Consider the following 22,958-nt stretch of genomic DNA (forward strand, 5'->3'; position numbering starts at 1 on the left):
GGTCTGAAGGGAGAGGGGAGGAGGGGACTCGCCTGGAAGCTGGTGGCGGCCGAAGTTCGCGCAGTCGGGGTCGGGCTCAGGGTGAAGGCGGCTCTGGCCGGCGCTTGGGCGCCTCCGACACGACGCCGGCGGCTGGGCCGATGTCCCCTGCGCTCCCCGCGCGTCGCCGGCGGCGCCTGGCGGAGCCGGAGTACTGGAGGCGGCCTTGGGGAATGGGCGGGTGCGAGTGGCCTCGGCCGCCGCTCCCGTGTATTATTGTGACTCAAGCTATTTCCTGTTTGGAGGTTTGGGAGAAAAAAAAAAAAAAATCCAGGGTGGGGGCAGAGGGGTTGGGGCGGCGGCGACCGGAGAGAGCGGCGGCCCGGAGGGGCTTCGGGTGGCCAGAGGCTGTCGCCTGTCTCCTTCGAGCCCCCAAGGGTGCCAAGCTTGCGAGCCGGGGGGAGAGAAACGCAGTTTCTTGCAGCTTTACTTTGGGGTATCTGGAAGGACCGAGGCGGAGTGGGGGGAGGTTCACACACGCCACCCAGCGGTGGGGTAGGGGCTACGGCCGCAGGGACTGCCTGCCTGGTCACTCCAGCCCGCGCGCTCACCGGTCTGGCTTTTTTCTTCTTTGCGAAACTACCGCTGAGCTTTCTTCCCGCCCAAGGGCGAGTGGAATTCGCTGTGCTATTTTCTTTATTCTTGACCTGGTCGGCTTTTCGATCCTCTCCATGGGTGTGGGCAAGGAACTGGTCAGCGTCTCTACTTTTTCAAAAACCACCGGACAATGGTTGGGAGCCATTGTGGGTGTTCCATTGGCAACTTTTGCTGGAGGCGGCGGAGGGGTGGGGATTTTTGTTTTTGTTGGGAGGGGGATGGGAAAACAGGTTAATTATTTTGATGGAAAGTTAACTTTTACGGTCAGCTTCCGTTCCCCTCCTCCACTAACCTCACCCTTACCCGGGATCACTAGATCTGGGGCCCCAGTCCGGAAATACCGGTTCCTCCCGCTGGGACAATAGGTGAGGGCGGGAGCGTTAACCGAGAGCTAGCTTGGTCTCCGCTGGAATCCCTGCTCGGATGGGAAGGCAGAATCCTCCTAGTGCCCAAGCCTGCAACTGGCGAGCAGGTGCGTCTTCATTTAGTCTTGTTAAAGGTCCTGGGATGGTTTTGGGGACTCGTTTAATGGGTGAAGAGTTTCAATTTGGAACTCTGAAAAATGCTGGTTGCACAACTTAATGGTTTAAATGGTCAATTTTTTATGTGTATTTTACCACCAAAAAAAAAAAATTCATGGGAAGATGATACCTTCATTCAGTCAAGACAGATTTGCTTATGATTGGCAAGCTCCCATTCCCTCCTCCCTTACACGAACCTTTGCCAGAAGTAGCGGAATAAGTAAAACTACAGTTCATTTAGTTTACTGTGTATGTGTGTGTGCGCGCGCGCTCAGTCTTGTCTGACTTTCAGTTCAGTCGTTCAGTCGTGTCTGACTCTTTGCGACCCCATGAATCGCAGCACGCCAGGCCTCCCTGGCCATCACCAACTCCCGGAGTTCAGTCAATCTCATGTCCATCGAGTCGGTGATGCCATCCAGCCACCTCATCCTCTGTCGTCCCCTTCTCCTCCTGCCCCCAATCCCTCCCAGCATCAGGGTCTTTTCCAATGAGTCAGCTCTTCGCATGAGGTGGCCAAAGTACTGGAGTTTCAGCTTCAAAATCAGCTCTTCCAATGAACACCCAGGACTGATCTCCTTTAGGATGAACTGGTTGGATCTCCTTGTCTGACTTTAAGACCCCATTTTCTTTAGCTGGCCAGGCTCCTCTGTCCATGAGGATTCTCCAGACAAGAATACTGGAGTGGATTGTCACGCCCTCCTCCAGAGGATCTTTCCAGTTCAGGGATGGAACCCAGGTCTCCCACATTGCTGGCGGATTCTTTACCCTTTAGTCTTTGGGGAGTACCAATCAACAAGTTATTCCAAGAAGTGAGTAGGTTGCATCTACAGGACAATACAGTTTTTAAAAAGATGAACAGTAGTTTGTCAGGAACATAGTGCTGGCAAGATGAATAAAGGTGAATATGGTGTCTTGCTGGAGAAGGCAATGGCACCCACTCCAGTACTCTTGCCTGGAAAATCCCATGGATGGAGGAGCCTGGAAGCCTGCAGTCCATGGGGTTGCTGAGGGTCGGACACGACTGAGCGACTTCACTTTCACTTTTCACTCATGCATTGGAGAAGGAAATGGCAACCCACTCCAGTGTACTTGCCTGGAGAATCCCAGGGATGGGGGAGCCTGGTGGGCTGCTGTCTATGGGGTCGCAGTCGGACATGGCTAAAGTGATTTAGCAGCAGCAGCAGCATGGGGTCTTGCTGTTAATCTAAGAAAGCAGGAACACATACATTTTATATTTTCTAAGTGGAAAGATAAATTATTAAATTTGGGAGAGATGGAGCAAGTTGGAAAGTACAAGGATGGAAGCTAAACTTCTCTGACTATATATATCTTGTTTTGTAGATTTGACTGGGATGCCATAAATTTTTATGATTATGAAAAATTAAACATTTAAAAAGCAGAATGCAACAAATGAATACAGATATCAAGTTGGTGGCTTAACCATATAAAGGGAAATTATGTCAAGTAACTTTAAAACACAATTGTTTGGTTCTACATGCCTTAGGAATATATCTTAAGGATGAAGAGAATGCAACTGCTTTTTAGTAATCATAATGTTAGCAATAGTTTATGTTAATGTTCTTACAAAGCTTATTTTAATATAAAAGATAAATATAAAATCAAAGCTAAGCAATATTAAATTTGAACTAAAATTGTCATTTAGAACTTACATTTTCTTAAAATTTTTTTCCCAAGATCTGTTGTTCAAAATGTTCACTGAACAGTGACCAATCTGGCAGGATTAAGCACTCTTAGATTCCAGATTGTGGTCTCTAAATACCATTTTTCTTTGAAAGGAACTAGACCTATTTGGAGAAGTGACTTATTTTAGATTAAAGGCAAGAAGCACCCAAAATAAGACTGGGAGTATCTTGTCAACTCAGAAAGCAAGGAAGCTATCAAAAACTAATAGACTTACATGAAATCGAATAAGAAGCCAACTTACAGAAGCACCCACTGGCCAAAGTGGGATAAATTTGAGCATTAATAACAAAAATGACTGCAATGAATTGAGACATATCATATACATACATACATGTATATATGTGTGTGTGTGTGTGTATATATATATATATATATATATATATATATATATATGTCATAATACTTTTTTAAAACCCAAAAAGCCCTAATTGGTTACCTTGCAGATTCAGTGGAACTAATTCATTATTTTGAGAGCTGGTAAATTGTTAGAGAGAATTACATATTTTATCTGGCTCTTTTGGACTGTATCTAACACTTGATATGTACCATTTTAGATCTTTCATCCCTCACTTGTCTCATATTCTTGTCTGCTATTCTTCCTCTATTCATGGAGGAAGCTGGAAATGACCCAGATGACCCATCTCCTACCTCCCACTCCAGTGCTTCCCTGTTAATACCAGTGTGAGAATCCATGGAAACTATCTTGTTGCCTATGTTGCTTCCCTGGTGGCTCAGACGGTAAAGCGTCTGTCTATAGTGTGGGAGACCCGGATTTGAGCCCTGGGTTGGGAAGATCCCCTGGAGAAGGAAATGTCAATCTACTCCAGGAATATTGCCTGGAAAATCCCATGGACAGAGGAGCCTGGTAGACTACAGTCCATGGGGTCACAAAGAGTTGGACACGACTGAGCGACTTCACTTTTCACAGCACCCTGAGGGGTGAGTGAGTTAGCATTTCATGATCTAACTGTGGACCAGTCGGGGGAATAGAAGCTGATAACTAAATATTCCCTCTTTTTCTCCCAGGATAAACTATTTTGAGGCTCAGTCCATATCAGTTCTCGGAAATCAAGTCACAGTGAATCACTTAATCAGATGTTTGTAGCCGCAGGACTACTGGATGAGGCTCCCTTGAACTGGCTGTCTCAGGTTCCCCCACCACTAGCTTTCCCTAGAACCATGCTTTCAGTGGGGCTCCCCAGGTGGTTCAGCTGGTGAAGAATCTGCCTGTAATGCAGGAGACCCAGGTTCAAGACCCGGGTTCGATCCCTGGATTGGAAAGTCTGCCTGGAGAATTCTCACCTGGAGAATTCCATGGGCTGAGGAGCTTAGCAGGTTACAGTCCCTGGGGTCACAAAGAGTCAAACACACTGAACGACTAATACACAAACAGCCCATGTCTCAAGGACTCTGCTTCCTGGGAAACCCAAGCTATGAGCTGTACAAACTGTATCTCAGGATAACTAAATAATTGAGGAGAAAATTATTCTAGCAAATGAAATGACAAAATTTGAACATCAGCATTTTCCAAAACTCGAATAAAATTGTATCAAGGCAATGGTCATCAATGGCTACTAATATCATAGAAAAGACCACTAGACATTGTATGCAATTGCTAGAAATACACAACACTGCAAATGACACATTTTTGCCAAAAAAGAGCAAACCTGAATCTGATCAAGCTTCTAAACCGAACTACCAGTTTAGGGAAACTATTGGAATAGAGGAATGTGTTAACACTACTAGGGGCATGTGAACAAAATCGTATGTGAGAAACTCTAAAAGACAAATGACCCAGTTTCCTCAAAAACTGGCAGGCATTAAAAATGATGAGGGAAGAAAACATAGATTAAAAGACTTAAGTGCTGCTGCTGCTGCTGCTCCTGCTGTCGCTTCAGTCGTGTCTGACTCTGTGCGACCCCATAGACGGCAGCCCACCAGGCTCTCCCGTCCCTGGGATTCTCCAGGCAAGAACACTGGCGTGGGTTGCCATTTCCTTCTCCAATGCATGAAAGTGAAAAGTGAAAGGGAATTCGCTCAGTCGTGTCCGACTCTTCGCGATCCCACGGACTACAGCCCACCAGGCTCCTCCGTCCATGGGATTTTCCAGGCAAGAATACTGGAGTGGGGTGCCATTGCCTTCTCCGTATCAGTGAAATACAACATGTATTTCTCGTTTGGTTTCTGATTCAAAATGAGGAGATATTTGGGGAAACTTGATAGCCCCTAAGGTAGAAAAATTTTAGGAAATGTTTTTAAATATTTTAATCACATGCTCTAATTGAATACATGTGGTTGGTGTTGCTACTACCTGTGGTTTGGGTGGCGTATTTATTATATATAAATTTAATTTCAGAGAACATTTCAGGTAGGAAGAAAAGGACTCTGACTGGCACAGTTGGTTATTGACATTTTCTATTTCTCCCATCCATTCTTTTCATTTTGGGTACGGGCTCTATGTGTGCCTTTGTGCTTTCCTGTAAACAGCAAACAGCATTTTCAGTAACATAATTATTTCCATTCTGAACACTAAACATTGCAAAATCTGCTCTTAGAAATAAAGAGACACTTCTGTGGGCCATAGGGACAGTACTCTGAAAAATGGGACAAGAACTCTGGGTTCTGACTCAGCTCAGCAGAGGTTCTCTTCCTGCCACTGGCACTAAGTCAGTCCCATAGAAACCATCTTGCCTTCCTGGGAAACAAAGCCCTATTCTGTGCCTCTTGTGACAGGGAGTGCTTGTATTCTGAGGTTCTGAAATCAATACTGTGCTTCACCTGCAAGCTGGATAAATAGGATGGGGAAAGAGTCAAATCTCAGTCTAAAATGGGGCACTTGCCTTGGCGAGACAGGTGTTTCCTCTACAGGCAGTAGGTGTATCATTGAGCCCCTGAAAAGAGCCTTGTTTCTAGTTTTGACTTTGCTACTTGCTGCCTATGTGAGTCTGAGTTTTGCATGTTTTGTAGTTTCATTGAGAAATAATTGTCATAGATCCCTGTATAAGTTTAAGGCATACAGCATGACAGTTTCATTTACACATACTGGGAAATGATTACTACAACAGGTTCAGCTAATAGGCGTCATCTTACAACAAAAGGAAAATGAGAAATAATGTTCTCCTTGTGATGAGAACTCTTAGGATTTATCCTTTTAACAACTTTTCTGTATATCGTATGGCAGTGGTAGCTGTGGTTAGCATGTTGTACATTACATCCCTAATATTTATCTTGTAATGTTTATTTTATAATGTCTTATAATGATATAATTGGAAGTTTACCTTTTGATCATCTTCCTCTAATTTCTCCCTCTTCCCTCCTCCCCCACAACACAAGTTTATATTTAACTTCTCTGACTCTCAACTTCTATCTTTTACTCTTTGACCTGGCAACTCCAGTTTTAGGTATCTACCCATCCCCCACATATACTTGCACACATATTGAAAGAAATACATTTAAGAATGCTTATTCTTGTGTATTAGACTGGCAAAAAATTAAAATTAAATGCCGCGAAAGGAATGGCTATATGAATAGTACATTTGGATGATGTGCTAAATGTAGTTTGATGCCTTTCAAGGTAGTTTTTTGTATGAACTATTCAGAGATTTGCATGTCCAAAATGAGTATTCAATTAATTAAAGTTATAAATTTAAAACTCTAGTTCTTCTTTAGGCTTTAACTTTACACATTTTATTATTCTGTTTTGTAAGTCTGGTTTTTGTTTTCACTTAAAATTTTTTATGTTATATTTGATACATACAAAATTGTGTAACATCTATATAAACTTGGGAGCATATAATAAAATGAATACATGAATCTACCACATTATTAATCAGTAGAACATTACAAATAGTTTTGATGATGCCACAGGCTTCCAAATCCTAACCCCATCCCCCAGCCATTTCAAGGTAATCACTGTCCTAAATTATGCATTTGTTTAAAAAGTTGCTATTTTTTTTTTAACCAGACATGTACATCTTCCTAAACAATATATTGTTTGGATTTGCTAGTTTTTGAGCTTTATAAGAATAGAGTCACACTCTATGTAGTCTTCTGCAACCAGCTCTTTTTCACTACAAATTACATTTCTAAAATTTATTCAGATTGCTGAGTATAGCTATATTTCATCCAATTTTATTCCTGTGTAATATTCCATTTCTCTAATTTTAAGTTTTTCTTTTTATAAAAAGATACCCATGGTGGGGAGTGGGAGGAATTGGGAGATTGAGATTGACGTATCTATGCTATTGACACTCTGTATGAGATAGATAAATAATGATAACCTATTGTATAGCACAGAGAATTTTACTTGATGCTCTGTGGTGATGTAAATGGGAAGGAAATGCAAAAAAAGAGGAGATGTATGTATATCTGTTTCATTTTGCTATTCAGTAAAAACTAACAACATTATGAAGCACCTATACTCCAATAAAACTTTTTTAAAAAGATGCCTGCCCTCTAGACAGATGATTACTTTCTTAGTGAACTTTAAGGGAAAGATTTCAAGACCATCACAAGATCAGAATTTGTAGACAGGAAGAGTGATTCTTCTTTTTACATATCAAGAAAATGCATATATCATCCCATGTCTTTGGGGTTTTGCCTAGTATATCAGAAGACACATAGCTCCCAGAAAAATGTATCTGGATGGAACTCATAAACATTGTTTATACTTACGCTGCTGCTGCTGCTAAGTCGCTTCAGTTGTGACTCTGTGCGACCCCATAGACGGCAGCCCTCCAGGCTCCCCAGTCCCTGGGATTCTCCAGGCAAGAACACTGGAGTGGGTTGCCATTTCCTTCTCCAATGCATGAAAGTGAAAAGTGAAAGTGAAGTTGCTCAGTCATGTCCGACTCTTAGCGACCTCATGGACTGCAGCCTACCAGGTTCCTCCGTCCATGGGATTTTCCAGGCAAGAGTACTGGAGTGGGGTGCCTTTGCCTTCTCCAAGATACTTATGCTAATCACTCCCTAATTCCAAGAAGGGGTAGCCTTCTAGCCCACATCCCTGGGTTACTAATTCTTCCTTCTACTAATGGAAAATCTATACCTTATATGTACTTTTGAGATAACTTTATATTTCTTTGGCTCTTATAATTTGTAAATGTCTTTTCTTCATAATTCTTAAGACCTTGGGACTTCATGAATCCTGCTTCTTTTCATATACATCTCAACTTAGAGCCACATAACTCCAGCAGATATTAAAACAACAGCCAATGAAAGTGGTAACAGTTGTTGAATCTAGTGGAATGTTATGTGTGTGTTTCCTGTGGTTTCCATTGTTTTGTATGTTTGAAATGTTTCCTGTATAAAAATTAAGGGAGGGGGATTGAATTGAATTCTGATGTCTGTCTTGACTGTCTGATTTGAGGGTCACAACTTTTTTAGCTATTTCTGCTGACCGCCTCTGAGGATGTTTTCCATCAGTTAGGTTAAAAGCAGTAAGCTAATCTGTATAAACCAACATAGAAAGTTCTTCAAGATATGTTGCTAAGGAAAGGCAAGTCGAAGAACAATACATATGGTATGAAACTGTTTATGCAGTACATACATGTGTATCTGTCTGCAAATGAGTAGAAAAGGGGCTGGAAGAATACTCGCATCTTGGCCACAGTGGTTAACTCGGAAAGTGAGTGGGAGACCCTGTGATTTAGGGGGAGAGGAAAATGGTGGTGAAGCTAGATCTGTACTTTTGGGGTACTGTTTTGAATTTAATTAAAAGCAAAAGTAAAGTAAATGCACGGGGTGGGCTAGAAGGCCTGCCAGGTGTCTCCCAGCTGACACTTGCAGTGGCCCTAGGGGCATGGAGCACAGCTGTCTTAAAGGGGACTTGGGAGGTCATGGTAATGGGGTGCCCTCTGAACATTGAATGGGACCAGTTGCAGCTCCTAGAACAGGCCAGGATTGCATGGCTCAAGGGACTGCTAAGTGCTCTTTCAACACTCTTGACTGTCCTCATCCCAGCTACACCTGAAAGCAGGATTGCTCCAGAGCTAAGTACCCCCTCCATGGGGTCACAGTAGGCAGCAGCCCCTCCTTCTTCCTGGGCAAAGGCAGATATGGGGCAGGTAAACACCCCACGTGTAGCTACCAGTCACAATATTGAGAAGAAAGGCAAGAGCCATGCTTAACAACCACTGGGCTGAAGAGTACTTTGATCTCCTTTAACACCCTTCATACTTCTACTTTAGAATGATACCTTAAGTCACTTAATTTATAATTCTGTTTAGAGCCAGGGGTTACCTCTAGATACACTGTTCCTATGGCCAGAGCTTAGGAAGTTTTTCTAAGAAAATACCAGTTCAAGTACCTGACACAGTGCCTACTTTAGAACATTTAACCATGTTAATTATTTGGACTTTGACAAATAGCTCATAAAGGTACAGTACTTTGTCTTGATTACTTGTTTGTTCCAGAGATCACTGTAGTTTTAGTTAAGCCTCTGGTCTATATTGATTTTAAATATGCATGAAAAACATACTTTCCTTGGGAATGGAATCTCCAGGGAGATAGAAATAGATAGAGATATGGATAAATTCACTGAACAACTTAGTATGAAAACAAGGATGTGTTATAGTGTCTCATGTAAAAATCATCTTTCTCATTATGATGCTCAAAAAAGCTACACAATAAAATAATAGTTTTGTGATAATTACAACTGATATTTACATGTATAGCTCAATCATAGAAGCTAGAGGCTGAGATACAGTTGAATTGCACCTGTGCTTCTTATGCATCAGATAATAAAAAAGACATGACCAAAATTATTTTAATGAGTATTTATTTGGCATAGAATGCCTGTGACACTAAACCAAGGTTATATAAGCATGTTAATTGATTGAGGGATTCTTCTGCTTAAGTCAATAGCCACCACAAAAACCAGGGCAGGTGAGGGTGTGGTGACACTGCTGCCTTGCTACTGCCTTTGTAAACTGCTCTCTTTTAAAAAGTATTTTCAGAAAATGCATATAAAGACTTGTTAAAAAAAAAAATCATTGACCCTGTGATTTTACCCTGGGCACAGATTCTGTTATCTTAAGCCAGTAGTACAAATGCAGAGAAAACCACATGCATAAAACTTTTCATCAACATATTTTTCATAAGAGCAAGAAAATAAAAACAGCGTAAGTAGCCAATAATTATGAGAAATGTAAATTGAGGCATGTCCACTAAAAGGAACACTATCTGGGCATATGTATATTAAGTATGAAGAGTATTTAGAAATAGTTTTTCAGCCAACAAATATTTATTGACTCAGCTTTACTATTAGCACACTAAGCACAAGTGATACGAGGGTGAACAAAAACATGGAGAAAGTTTTGTCTTCATGGAGCTTGTGGATAACACAATATAATTTTCACTGTAAATGACAGTCTATAAAATTCACATGCTGTGATTACCCCAATGCAAAAATGAAAAACCAAAATACAAACTTTATGGGATTTTCATAGCACATATGATTCCCCTCCCCCTGCATCATTTTAGAGAATGTATTTTTTTTGTTTCACATAATATGAGATGAAAGATCAAGAAATATTGTTGTTAGCTGAAAAAAAACCCAATAATAATACAGATAGAATAGCTGCAGCTCTGTGTGCAGATGGACAGAGATTGAAAACAATTGTTCAAAAAGGAGAAGTATCAGGAAGAGGGATAGAATCTGAGCTAACTCATTTTTCTTTTTAACAAGTGGGTGTTAATGCTACTGCTTCAAGTCTTATAACAATGTATGCTTTAAAAAGAGACTTGGAGGAGCATTTCCCCTGTCAGTCCAAGAGCTCTAGAGAAAGACACATGGTACAGGAAAAAGAGCATTGGGCATTTGACTGACCCAGACCTCAGCATACATCTCAGGTCACTTTCCAATGGAGTGACCAAGGTAAGCCCACTTTATCTACTTGAACCTATTTTCTCTTTTAAAAACAAGTCTAGCGACCTCCCTGGTGGTCCAGTGGCTAAGACTCCATGCACCCAATGCAGAGGGCTCAGGTTCAATCCCTGGTCAGGGAAGAAGATCCCCCATGCTACAACAAGAGCTTACATGCTGCAACTAAAGATCCCATGTGCTGCAACTATGACCCGGCACAGTCAAATAAATACATCTTTTTAAGCTAAAATAAGGCTAGTATTTGGCGGCTGTGTGATGGAATTCCAGTTGAGCTATTTCAAATCCTAAAAGACAATGCTGTGAAAGTGCTGCACTCAATATGCCAACAAATTTGGAAAACTCAGCTGTGGCCGCAGGACTGGAAAATGTCAGTTTTCATTCCAATCCCAAAGAAAGGCAATGCCAAAGAATGTTCAACCTACCACACAATTGCACTCATCTCACACTCTAGTAAAGTAATGCTCAAAATTCTCCAAGCCAGGCTTCAACAATACGTGTTGAACCTGGATCTGTGAACTTCCAGATGTTCAAGCTGGTTTTAGAAAAGGCAGAGGAACCAGAGATCAAATGGCCAACATCTGCTGGATCATTGAAAAAGCAAGAGAGTTCCAGAAAAACATCTATTTCTGCTTTACTGAATATGCCAAAGCCTTTGACTGTGTGGTTCACCACAAACTGTGGAAAATTCTTCAAGAGATGGGAGTACCAGATCACCTGACCTGCCTCCTGAGAAATCTGTATGCAGGTCAGGAACCAACCAGTTAGAACTGGACATGGAACAACAGACTGGTTCCAAATCAGGAAAGGAGTACATCAAGGCTGTATATTGCCACCCTGCTTATTTAACTTATATGCACATGCGAAGAGTTGACTCATTCGAAAAGACTCTGATGCTGGGAGGGATTGGGGGCAGGAGGAGAAGGGGATGACAGAGGATGAGATTGCTGGATGGCATCACTGACTCGATGGATGTGAATCTGAGTGAACTCCGGGAGTTGGTGATGGACAGGGAGGCCTGGCGTGCTGCGATTCGTGGGGTCACAAAGAGTCGGACACGACTGAGCAACTGAACTGAGTACATCATGAGAAACACTGGACTGGATGAAGCACAAGCTGGAATCAAGATTGCTGGGAGAAATATTAATAACCTCAGATATGCAGATGACACCACCCTTATGGCAGAAAGTGAAGAAGAACTAAAGAACCTCTTGATGAAAGTGAAAGAGGTGAGTGAAAAAGTTGGCTTAAAGCTCAACATTCAGAAAATGAAGATCATGGCATCCAGTCCCATCAGTTCATGGCAAATAGATAGGGAAACAGTGGAAACAGTGGCAGACTTTATTTTGGGGGCTCCGAAATCACTGCAGATGGTGACAACAGCCACGAAATTAAAAGACGCTTACTCCTTGGAAGGAAAGTTATGACCAACCTAGACAGCATATTAAAAAGCAGAGACATTATTTTGACAACAAAGGTCTGTCTAGTCAAGGCTGTGGTTTTTCCAGTAGTCATGTATGGGTGAGAGAGTTGGAATATAAAGAGCTGAGCACAAAAGAATTGATGCTTTTGAACTGTGGTGTTGGAGAAGACTCTTGAGAGTCCCTTGGACTGCAAGGAGATCCAACCAGTCCATCCTAAAGGAAATCAACCCTGAATATTCATTGGAAGGACTGATGTTGGAGCTGAAGCTCCAGTACTTTGGCCACTTGATGTGAAGAGCTGACTCATTCGAAAAGACCCTGATGCTGGGAAAGATTGAAGGCAAGAGGGGAAGGGGACGACAGAGGATGAGATGGTTGGATGGCATCACTGGCTTGATAGACATGAGTTTGAGCAAACTTGGGGAGCTGGCGATAGATAAGGAGGCCTGGTGTGCTGCAGTGCATGGGGTTGCAAAGAGTTGGACATGGCTGAGCAACTGAACTGAACTGAAGGCTAATATTACCTGCTTCATATTGTTGTCAGTGTTAGAATTTATCTATCTAGATGAAAGTGAAAGTCACTCAGTCATGTCTGACTCTTTGTGACCCCATGAACTGTACAGTCCATGGAATTTTCCAGGCTGGAATACTGGAGTGGGAAGCCATTTCCTTCTCCAGGGGATCTTCCCAGCCCAGGGGTTGAACCTGGGTCTCCTGCATTTGGATTCTTTACCAGGTGAGCTACCAGGGAAGCCCATATATCTACATAGACAGAGGGAAAACTAGAATATTTTATCAGGATTACAATTGGCTATAGATGATAGAATCTCAACTACAATAGCCAAACAAGATAGACCTTTATTTTATTTCACATCACAAAATATCTGGAGGCAGACTGTTCAGAATTTTTTTTGCTTTGTATAGCATTCTAAGGTTAAAGCAGGAGACAAGAGAAGCCACCTCCAGTACAGGGGACAAGGTTTTCCATTCTTTCTGCTCTGCCATCTCCCTGTGGTTTTCATCCTCATAGGTTCAAGATGGCTCCCCCACCGTCAGGCAATCTCGTGTATAGTATGAGCAAGACCTGCTCAAGCTGAGTCTGCCCATGAGCTTCCCGGTAAGCATCTCTGCTTACATTAGCCAAACTGGGGTCCTAAGGCTATTCTTGGGCTTCTCAGGTGACTCAGCAGTAAAGATCCCCTGGAGAAGGAAATGGCAACCCACTCCAGTGTTCTTCCGCAGAAAATCCTGTGGACAAAAGTGCCTGGCAGGCTACGGTCCACGGGGTCGCAAAGAGTCAGACACGACTGAGCTACTAAACAACAACAAGGCTATTCTTAGCTCCACACTCACATATACCCCCCCTCTACACACACTCTAGCCTCTAAACTCTTTGCAGATACAGCTTATACCTGATACAGTGACACATAATACATGCTTAGTAAATACTGTGTTGAAAAATTGTCTCCTCATTAAGGTATGATTTTCTATATGAATACTAAATCAAAAGTAAAATATTAATTTCTTGACCTGATAGGAGTAAGGCTCCTGTCAAGAAAGTTCTATATGTTCCTTGACTAGGAAATACCCACAGTAAGGAAAAAGTAAAAAGCTACTCACCTGGCTCCCAAGCCATCCTGTGACCCACATTGTCCAGGTTGCTTTGCTTTGGGCTAGTTAACCTGAAACCCAGGAGACGGAAACCAGAGGCTGTCCAGTGTGTGGCCTGTTGGGAGAGCATGGTACGTGAGCCCACCTAGGGATGGAGCAGCCACAGGTGCCAAGTGAACCTTCCAGGAGAAGAAATATGTCCTGAGTGCAGGTCTGGCAACTGTTAGGCAGCCATGTCTGTGAGAAAGTGTATTGAGAACTGAAGAGTGGCTAAAATGAGTAGCTGAGTTAATTATCCTTACCTGTGGTTCCTAAGGCAACGAGGCAACAACCCCCTTAGGATCTTAGGTAATAAGATCCTTTCAAAATACACTTGGGACGTATCAACTGTCTGTGGCCTGCACCTGCCTAGCTGGATATGATCCATTGGTTTCTGCCTTCTGGTGAGCCGAAAAAAGCACCCTGCAAATGTCTATCAGTTCTTGTGTATTTCCAGGTCCTACTGATATATATCAGTTAATCCCCAACAAAGGACCTCCTGTTACAGTCACATACACTGTGTGTAGAAGGATGTGGTGTTGAGTAATTCTTTTTTGCCCAGACCCAGATTCTTGATTCGTAGCACCCTAACTACTCATGAGATTGGTTTAAGCAATTGCTTGCTTTTTGGAATTGCACAGAGAAAGGTTATCGTATTAGTAAATCCACAGTCCCTTAGCCACAATTCTGAAATTTCAGAGTTTTGTCTCTGAAACCACAAGTTTGGTGCTCAAACTCATTTGGCAGCAAAATCTGAGCTCAACTGATGAGATAAGTCTATTCATGATCCTTATTTATCCTACTTGGTACAAATAATCATACAGTTCACTGGGAATATATTGATGGGTTTAATTAATTATGGACTCTGCTGGAAGTACCACGTAATTAATGCTAGGTAATATATGTACCATGTTTCTGAAAAAATTTTGAATTCCAAAACATATGGCCCAAGAGTTTCAGATAAAGTTTTGTGAACATCTAAAATTAAACCCCAGGGAGATGTGTAGTTAGTGATGGGTTATTCAACACATCACATTGTACTTGAATCCTCTTTATAAATGGTGGAATCTCTGCTTTCCCTGTCCAAACACACCATGTATCTAACCCTAACTATTGCAAGCTGTAGCAGTTCTGCAGAAAATTTTGCAGACTTGTTATACACACCCCCCAAATTCTCACACTGTGAATTTGCACTGGCTCTGCCTCTGTTTACAAGGACTGCTCCTCCTTACAGGCCAAACAACTCCATTTCCTCTTATTGCTTTTCATTAAAGAAACAAGCACCTTCCTTGGGCAAACATATTTAAGTTTCTCTACAAGTTTCCAAGGGGCTTCTCAGGTGGCTCAGTGTTAAAGAATCAGCCTGCCAATGCAGGAGACACAGGTTCCTCCCTGTGTTGGGAAGATCCCCTGGAGAAGGAAATGGCAACCCACTCCAGTATTCTTGTCTTGGAACTCCCATGGACAGAGGACCCTTGTAGACTACAGTTCATGGGGTCACAAAAGAATTGGACACGACTTAGCAACTAAAACAGCCACAACAACAAGTTTCTAAGGAAAGCAAATTTGAAGAGCAGCTCAAAGGAGGACAACATGTTTAGTTTCTTTTGTGCATCCCTAAATTTCCTTTGTGTGGCTTTGACACAAGACATGGTGTTGTGACTCCTGTGTGATATTAGCACAACAAGTTAATCTTTCAAATATCCCACTAAGTCAAAAATCATGATTTGGATCTTTCATTGAAGATGAGGAATCAGATGCAGAATGCAGAGCACATGGAGGATTCATGGATGACAAATTATTAGGTTAGCTGAACAGATTAAGGTCTAAACGTATTTCTGGTGACCAAGTCGAGGAGATATAGGCGTGTCCCTGTTTTCCTCTGTACCTAGAAAACTGGAAAGTACCCAATAATGTATGACTAATTGCTCCTGTCGCAGAGAAACTTGTACCAACAAGCTAAAGGACATTCTGAAGGAAACTCATGACTCCTCGATCATATTTGATGGAAGAATGGCTATGACTCAATAAGGAAACTCAGTAAATTTCACAGCCTCGTAAATTTGCATTCACAACCACCTCATGCTCTTTGATGCAGAACCCCAGGACAAATATGAAGATCCTCTCTATGATGAAAGAGCTTGTGCTTAGCAGTGAATTGTTTGTCTTTCATGGTTCTGGTTTGGAATCTCTGCTAATTGCATCACTTCCAAGGGAAAAGTGACTCCCAATTCCCTCCTCCTTCACGCTTTTGAAGCAGGGTTTCAGCTACACCAAACCCTATTATATCAGCTGTCACCTGGGCTACTGATGTCGTCTTAACTGTTTCCATGGTGTGAAACACACTACCCTAAGCTTGTTCTCATTCTGTTCAGGTGTCTACTCATTTGCTAGTGTATCTGGAGAAGTCTTCAACCACTCTGTCAATCTGAATTCCCCCCAAACAGTTCTGGAGATGGATGGTGGTGATGATTGTGAAACCACACAACTCCAGCTGGGACTTGAACCCAGCCAAGGCTCAGATGGGGACTTGACGTGCCTTTTCATTGAAATCTTGCACACCTGGTTTCAGGACTTTATAAAACTCAGGTTGTTTATGTCTCAGTGCAGAGGGAATTCAGTGAGAGACCAAGTGACAGGTAAGAAGTAGGTTTATTTTTGAGAGATATACATTCCATAGAAAGAACAAAGTCTGTCTCAAAAGGTGAGATGGCCCCAAAGTATGGAGTGGCTAGTTTTTATGGACTGGGTAATTTCATAGGCTAACGAGTAAGTGGGGAGAATTAGTCCAACTATTTTGAGGAAGGGTGGGAATTTCCAGGAAGTGGGCCCCTGCCCACTTTTGGCCTTTTACGGTCAGCCTTGGAACTGTCATGGTGCTGGTGGGTGTGTCATTTAGCACGCTGATGTGTTAGAGGGAGTGTGTAATGAAGCTCTAGGTCTTCTGGAAGTCAACTCTTCGACCATCTTGGGTCTAGTTGGTTCTAAACAGTTTATGTTGTGTCCTCAACAGCTGTTTTAGTTATATAGCAATGTGAATGTATTTAATGCCATGAACTTTAACTTAAAAATGATTAACATGGTAAATTTTATGTTATGGACATTTACCACAGTGAGAAGGGGAATAAAAGGAAGGAAAAAAAACAATAGTGCCCCCCAGCACACTCCATCCTTTTCACCTGCTTCTTTTTCCTTCTTAGCACATCAGTACCCAACTCCGTAGATTTATTTGTCTATTATCTGTACTCCCCCAAATGAAAGGAACATCCAAGAGAGCTGGCATTTCATTTGTTTTCTTCACGCCTTTATTTGCCATGCCCAGAACAGTATCTGGCACACTGTAGGTACGTCTAGAGATTTTCCAAATTAATGAATAAAAGTGAGCAAGGTAGGCCTGAAACTAGTATTCCTACCTCTAGTTTCTCTCCCTCTAATCCAATCCAGCCTAGCCACTGATCCTAGAGTTACCTGGGTTTTCTTTTTAAAACATATATTTGGTCTTATTATTATCAGTTCAGTTCAGTCACTCAGTCGTGTCCGACTCTTTGTGACCCCATGAATCGTAGCACGCCAGGCCTCCCTGTCCATCACCAACTCCCGGAGTTCACTCAGACTCACGTCCATCGAATCAGTGATGCCATCCAGCCATCTCATCCTCGGTCGTCCCCTTCTCCTCCTGCCCCCAATCCCTCCCAGCATCAGAGTCTTTTCCAATGAGTCAACTCTTTGCATGAGGTGGCCAAAGCAAGGAGATCCAACCAGTCCATTCTGAAGGAGATCAGCCCTGGGATTTCTTTGGAAGGAATAATGCTAAAGCTGAAACTCCAGTACTTTGGCCACCTCATGCGACTTCACATTCCAGGATGTCTGGCTCTAGATGACTGATCACACCATCATGATTATCTGGGTCGTGAAGATCTTTTTTGTACAGTTCTTCTATGTATTCTTGCCACCTCTTCTTAATATCTTCTGCTTCTTTTAGGTCCATACCATATCTGTCCTTTATTGAGCCCATGTTTGCATGAAATGTTCCCTTGGTATCTCTAATTTTCTTGAAGAGATCTCTAGTCTTTCCCATTCTATTGTTTTCCTCTATTTCTTTGCACTGATCACTGAGGAAGGCTTTCTCCTTGCTATTCTTTGGAACTCTGCTTTCAAATGGGTATATCTTTCCTTTTCTCCTTTGCCTTTTGTTTCTCTTCTCTTTTCAGCTATTTGTAAGGCCTCCTCAGACACCTCTTTGCCTTTTTGCATTTCTTTTTCATAAGGATGGTCTTGAGCAGTGCCTCCTGTACAATGTCACGAACCTCCATCCATAGTTCTTCAGGCACTCTGTCTATCAGATGTTTTCCCTTGAATCTATTTGTCACTTCCACTGTATAATCATAAGGGATTGATTTAGGTCATACCTGAATGGCCTAGTGATTCTCCCTGCTTTCTTCCACTTAAGTCTGAATTTGGCAATAAGAAGTTCATGATCTGAGCTACAGTCAGCTGCCAGTCTTGGTTTTGCTGACTGTATAGAGCTTCTCCATCTTTGGCTGCAAAGGATATAATTATTTTGACTTCGGTATTGATCATCTGGGGAAGTCCATGTGTAGAGTCTTCTCTTGTGTTGTTGGAGGAGGGTGTTTGCTATCAGTGTGTTTTCTTGGCAAAACTGTGTTAGACTTTGCCCTGCTTCATTTTGTACTTCAAAGCCAAATTTGCCTGTTAGTCCAGGTATCTCTTGACTTCCTACTTTTGCATTCCAGTCCTCTATAATGTAAAGGACATCTTCTTACCTTCCGCTTAACTGCCTAAATGATTTTCCATGAAAAGCCGTCCCTAGAATAGAGGGATCTCCAGAGATATCTGTAGAGAATATGGGCCAGGCGTGGTGGGAGTAACTTGGCAGCGCCTAGAGATCGAAGTCCACTCCTGCCCCATTGTTACTGCATGCTCAGCAGATACTTCTTTATCAAACGTCTGCTTTTCCATCTTCACATGCATCACCTTCCTCCTCTTTGACGTCCCAAAACACCACCCGCAACAACCTCGTCTGTTTTCAGCGGAAGATGATATTTAAGGAGAGGGGTTTGGCCATTTTGGCGGTTACTCAGTTTTCCTGGGTTTCTCCCAGGTATACATGTTATTAAACTTTTGTTTGATTTTTCTCTTGTCCATCTGCCTCATGTCAATTTAATTCTTAGAGCAGCCAGAAAAACTTACAAGGGTAGAGGAAATAGTCTTCCTCCCCCACACTGCTCCCTGCACTCCAGCAAGAGTAGGCTTTTCTGCTCACTTTATGCACATCCATGTTCTTCCCTGCCTGCCTCTGCTCAAAGCTCTCCCCTATCCAGAAGGCCCCCACCTCCCCTTCCAGTTGACCCCTTAGCGCCCCTTTCCCTTCTCCACCTGCCACAGTTGTGTTTATCCTTTAAGGCCTTCTCCTCCATCCTTCCCTTAAATCAAAAGTAATTGCCAGTTTCCCTGAGACATTTTATTTATTATTATTATTTTTTCTTTATGTGTCATTTATTCTTTCTTTGTTTTAAATCCCAGGTACAAGTTCCCTGGGGTGCTTCAGTTCATTTCAGTTCAGTCGCTCAGTCGTGTCCAACTCTGCAACCCCATGAGCTGCAGTACGCAAGGCCTCTATGTCCATTACCAACTCCCAGAGCCCACCCAAACTCATGTTTCAGCTTCAGCATCAGACCTTCCAGTGAACACCCAGGACTGATCTCCTTCAGGATGGACTGGTTGGATCTCCTTGCAGTTCAAGGGACTCTCAAGAGTCCTCTCCAACACCACAGTTCCAAAGCATCAATTCTTATGTGTTCATATCCAGTTCTAACTGTTGCTTCCTGACCTCCATACAGGTTTCTCAGGAGGCAGGTCAGGTGGTCTGGTATTCCCATCTCTTGGGATTTTCCACAGTTTATTGTGATCCACACAGTCAAAGGCTTTGGCATAGGCAATAAAGCAGAAATAGATGTGCTTCATTCACTATCTGATCATAGGAACCCTGTCGTTGCTGTTCATTCACTCAGTTGTGTCCAGCTCTTTGCCACCCCATGGACTGTAGCACGCTAGGCTTCCCTTTCCTTCACTGTCTCCCTGATTATGGGAAGTGGGGATCTTCCCCTACTTCTTTCATTGTAAATTGTTATTTTAAAATATTTAATTCAAAAATATTATCCCCTAAGTGTTAATACAGTTGTTGTTGTTCAGTCACTTAGTCGTGTTTAACTCTTTGTGAAGTGCTGTCCTTCACTATCTCCTGGGGTTGGCTCAAACTCATGTCCATTAAGTAGATGCTGCCATCCAACCATCTCATCCTGTCATCCCCTTCTCCTCCTGTCCTCAATCTTTTCCAGCATCGGGGTCTTTTCAAATGAGTCAGCTCTTTGCATCAGGTGGCCAAAGTATTGGAGTTTCAGTTATCAGTCCTTCCAATAAATATTCAGGGTTGGTTTCCCTTGGTTTTAACTGGTTTAATCTTGCTGTCCAAGGGACTCTCTCAAGAGTCTTCTCCAGCACCACAGTTCAAACACATCAGTTCTGTGGCATTCAGCCTTCATTATGGTCCAACTCTTACATCCATACATGACTACTGGAAAAATCATAGCTTTGACTAGACGAACATTTGTCAGCAAAGTGATGTCTCTGCTTTTTAATATGCTGTCTGGGTTGGTCATAACTTTCCTTCCAAGAAGTAAGCGTCTTTTAATTTCATGGCTGCAGTCACCATCTGCAGTAATTTTGGAGCCCAAGAAAATAACATCTGTCACCATTTCCACTTTTTTCCTACTTGCCATGAAGTGAGGAGATCTTTGTTTTTTGAATGTTGAGTTTTAAGCCAGCTTTTTCACTCTCCTCTTTCACCTTCAGAAAGAATCTCTTTAGTTCCTCTTCACTTTCTGCCATTAAAGTGGTTATTGTTGTTCAGTTTCCCAGTCGTGTTTGACTCTTTGTGACCCCATGGACTGCAGCACACCAGGCCTTCCTGTCCTTTGCCATCTCCTGGAGTTTGCCGAAGTTCATGTCCGTTGCGCTTGGTGAAGCCATTGAGCCGTCTTATCCTCTGACACCCTATTCTCCTGCCTTCAATCTTCCCCAGCATCAGGGTCTTTTCCAGTGAGTCAGCTGTTCACATCTGGTGACCAAAATATTGCATCTTCACCTTTATCATTAGTCTTTCCAATGAATATTCAAGGTTGACTTCTTTTAAGACTGACTGGTTTGATCTCCTTGTTCTCCAAGGAGAGCACCACAGTTCAAAAGCATCAATTTTCTGTGCTCAGCCTTCTTTGTGGTCCAGCTATCACAACGGTACATGACTACTAGGAAGACCATAGCCTTGACTATAAGGACCTTTGTTGGCAAATTGATATCTTTGCTTTTTAACATACTGTCTATGTTTGTCAAAGCTTTGCTGCCAAGAAGCATCTTCTAATTTCATGGCTGCAGTCACCATCTGCAGTGATTTTAGAGCCCAGGAAGAGGAACTCTGTCATTGCTTTTAACTTTTCCCTTTCTATTTACCATGAAGTGATGCAGCTGGATGTTATGGTCTTTATTTTTTTAATATTTAGTTTTAAGCCAGCTTTTTCACTCTCCTTCTTTATCCTTATCAAGAGGTTCTTTAATTCCTCTTCACTTTCTGCCTTTAGAGTGGTATCATCCACATATCTGAGGTTGTTGATATTTTTCCCATCAATCATCAGTCTTGATTTGAGCTTATAATTCATCCAGCCCAGCTTTTCTCATGATGTACTCTTTATAGAAGTTAAATAAGCTGGGTGACAATATACAGCCTTGACTTACTCCTTTCCTAATTTTGAACCAGTCCATTGTTCCATGTCCAGTTCTAATTGTTGCTTCTTGTCCTGCATACAGGTTTCTCAGGAGACAGGTAAGGTGGTCTGGTATTCCTATTTCTGTGAAAATTTTCCACAGTTTGTGGTGATTCACACAGTCAAAGGCTTTAGCATAGTCAGTGAAACAGAAGTAGATGTTTGTTTGGAATTCCCTTGCTTTTTTCTATGATCCAGCAGATGCTGGCAATTTGATCTCTGGTTCCTTTGCCGTTTCTAAATCCACCTTGTACATATGGAAGTTCTTGGTTCATGTACTGCTGAAGCCTAGCTCATTGTAAATTGTATTTAAAAATATTATCCCCGAGGCTAATAATCAGAGAAGGCAATGGCAACACACTCCAGCACTCTTGCCTGGAAATCCCATGGACGGAGGAGCCTGGTAGGCTGCAGTCCATGCGGTCACGAAGAGTTGGACACGACTGAGCGACTTCACTTTCACTTTTAGTTTTCATGCATTGGAGAAGGAAATGGCAGTGTTCTTAACTGAAGCGACTTCCTAGTAGTCAACTGAAGTGACTTAGCAGCAGGCTAAGAATAATAAAACAGTATAACTTTTTAATAAGGAAAGCATTCTCTTTTTAAAAAATTTTTAAGAAAAATTTTGTTATAGTTGGTTTACAATGTTGTATTAGTTTCTGCTATACGTTGAAGTGAATTAGCTAAACGTATACATATACCTCTTCTTTTTTGGATTTCCTTCCCATTAGATCACCACAAAATGTTAGGTTGAGTTCCCTGTGCTATACATCAGGTTCTCACTAATTACCTGCCTTATACATTTTAGTGTATATGTGTCCATCCCAGTCTCACATGGCATGTTAAGTCTCTGCGTCGAGCACTGCTGTGGGTGTTGGGTCGAAGTCCTTTACGCCTCTGCCTCTCTTCCTGAGCAGACTGTAAAGGTGCAGAGGAGTGTGGCCGTGTACACAACAGGTGCTTAAAGCATATCTGTGAGAACTGAGTCCTCATCATGTGTGCCTCCAGGACATTGCCCTCTCCAGTCAGACACTCCATGGAGGCTGTTGTCCGTCAGCTTCAGGCGTGGGTGCTGGCGGCTGTGTCATTCCCAAATATGGGCATGCCGGGCGTGACTTCCTGGCAGAGAGAAGAGCCGGTCATGTCTGTGTCCACCTGACTGAGCCCTGAGACCTGTTGGAGTTTCTGAGGGAGTCACCAGGGCAGATGTTTACTTGTGAGTCATCACAAGAACACCAGGGCTCCTGATCCTGAAACTGTGGAATGCTAAGCTCTGTCAGGCTCTGCCTCTGAGTCAGCCTGG

At 42.5% G+C, this 22,958-nt stretch overlaps 1 protein-coding gene and 1 long non-coding RNA gene across 4 annotated transcripts in view; one reads left to right on the forward strand and one right to left on the reverse strand.

Moving 5' to 3' along the window:
* The window catches only part of TJP2 (tight junction protein 2), a 126,010-nt gene extending 125,198 nt beyond the window's left edge, over positions 1-812 (reverse strand). For all 3 annotated transcript variants that reach the window (XM_069576373.1, XM_069576371.1, XM_069576368.1), the window contains exon 1: positions 33-812. The gene's annotated coding sequence lies outside the window, so the exon portion shown is untranslated. The remainder of the gene's footprint in view (positions 1-32) is intronic.
* LOC138433551 (uncharacterized) overlaps positions 1-22,958 on the forward strand; it is a 157,380-nt gene that overhangs the window by 687 nt on the left and 133,735 nt on the right. The gene's annotated exons all lie outside the window — the stretch shown is intronic.

The sequence above is a fragment of the Ovis canadensis genome, chromosome 2, assembly GCF_042477335.2.
Source record: "Ovis canadensis isolate MfBH-ARS-UI-01 breed Bighorn chromosome 2, ARS-UI_OviCan_v2, whole genome shotgun sequence".
Lineage (NCBI taxonomy): Eukaryota > Metazoa > Chordata > Mammalia > Artiodactyla > Bovidae > Ovis > Ovis canadensis.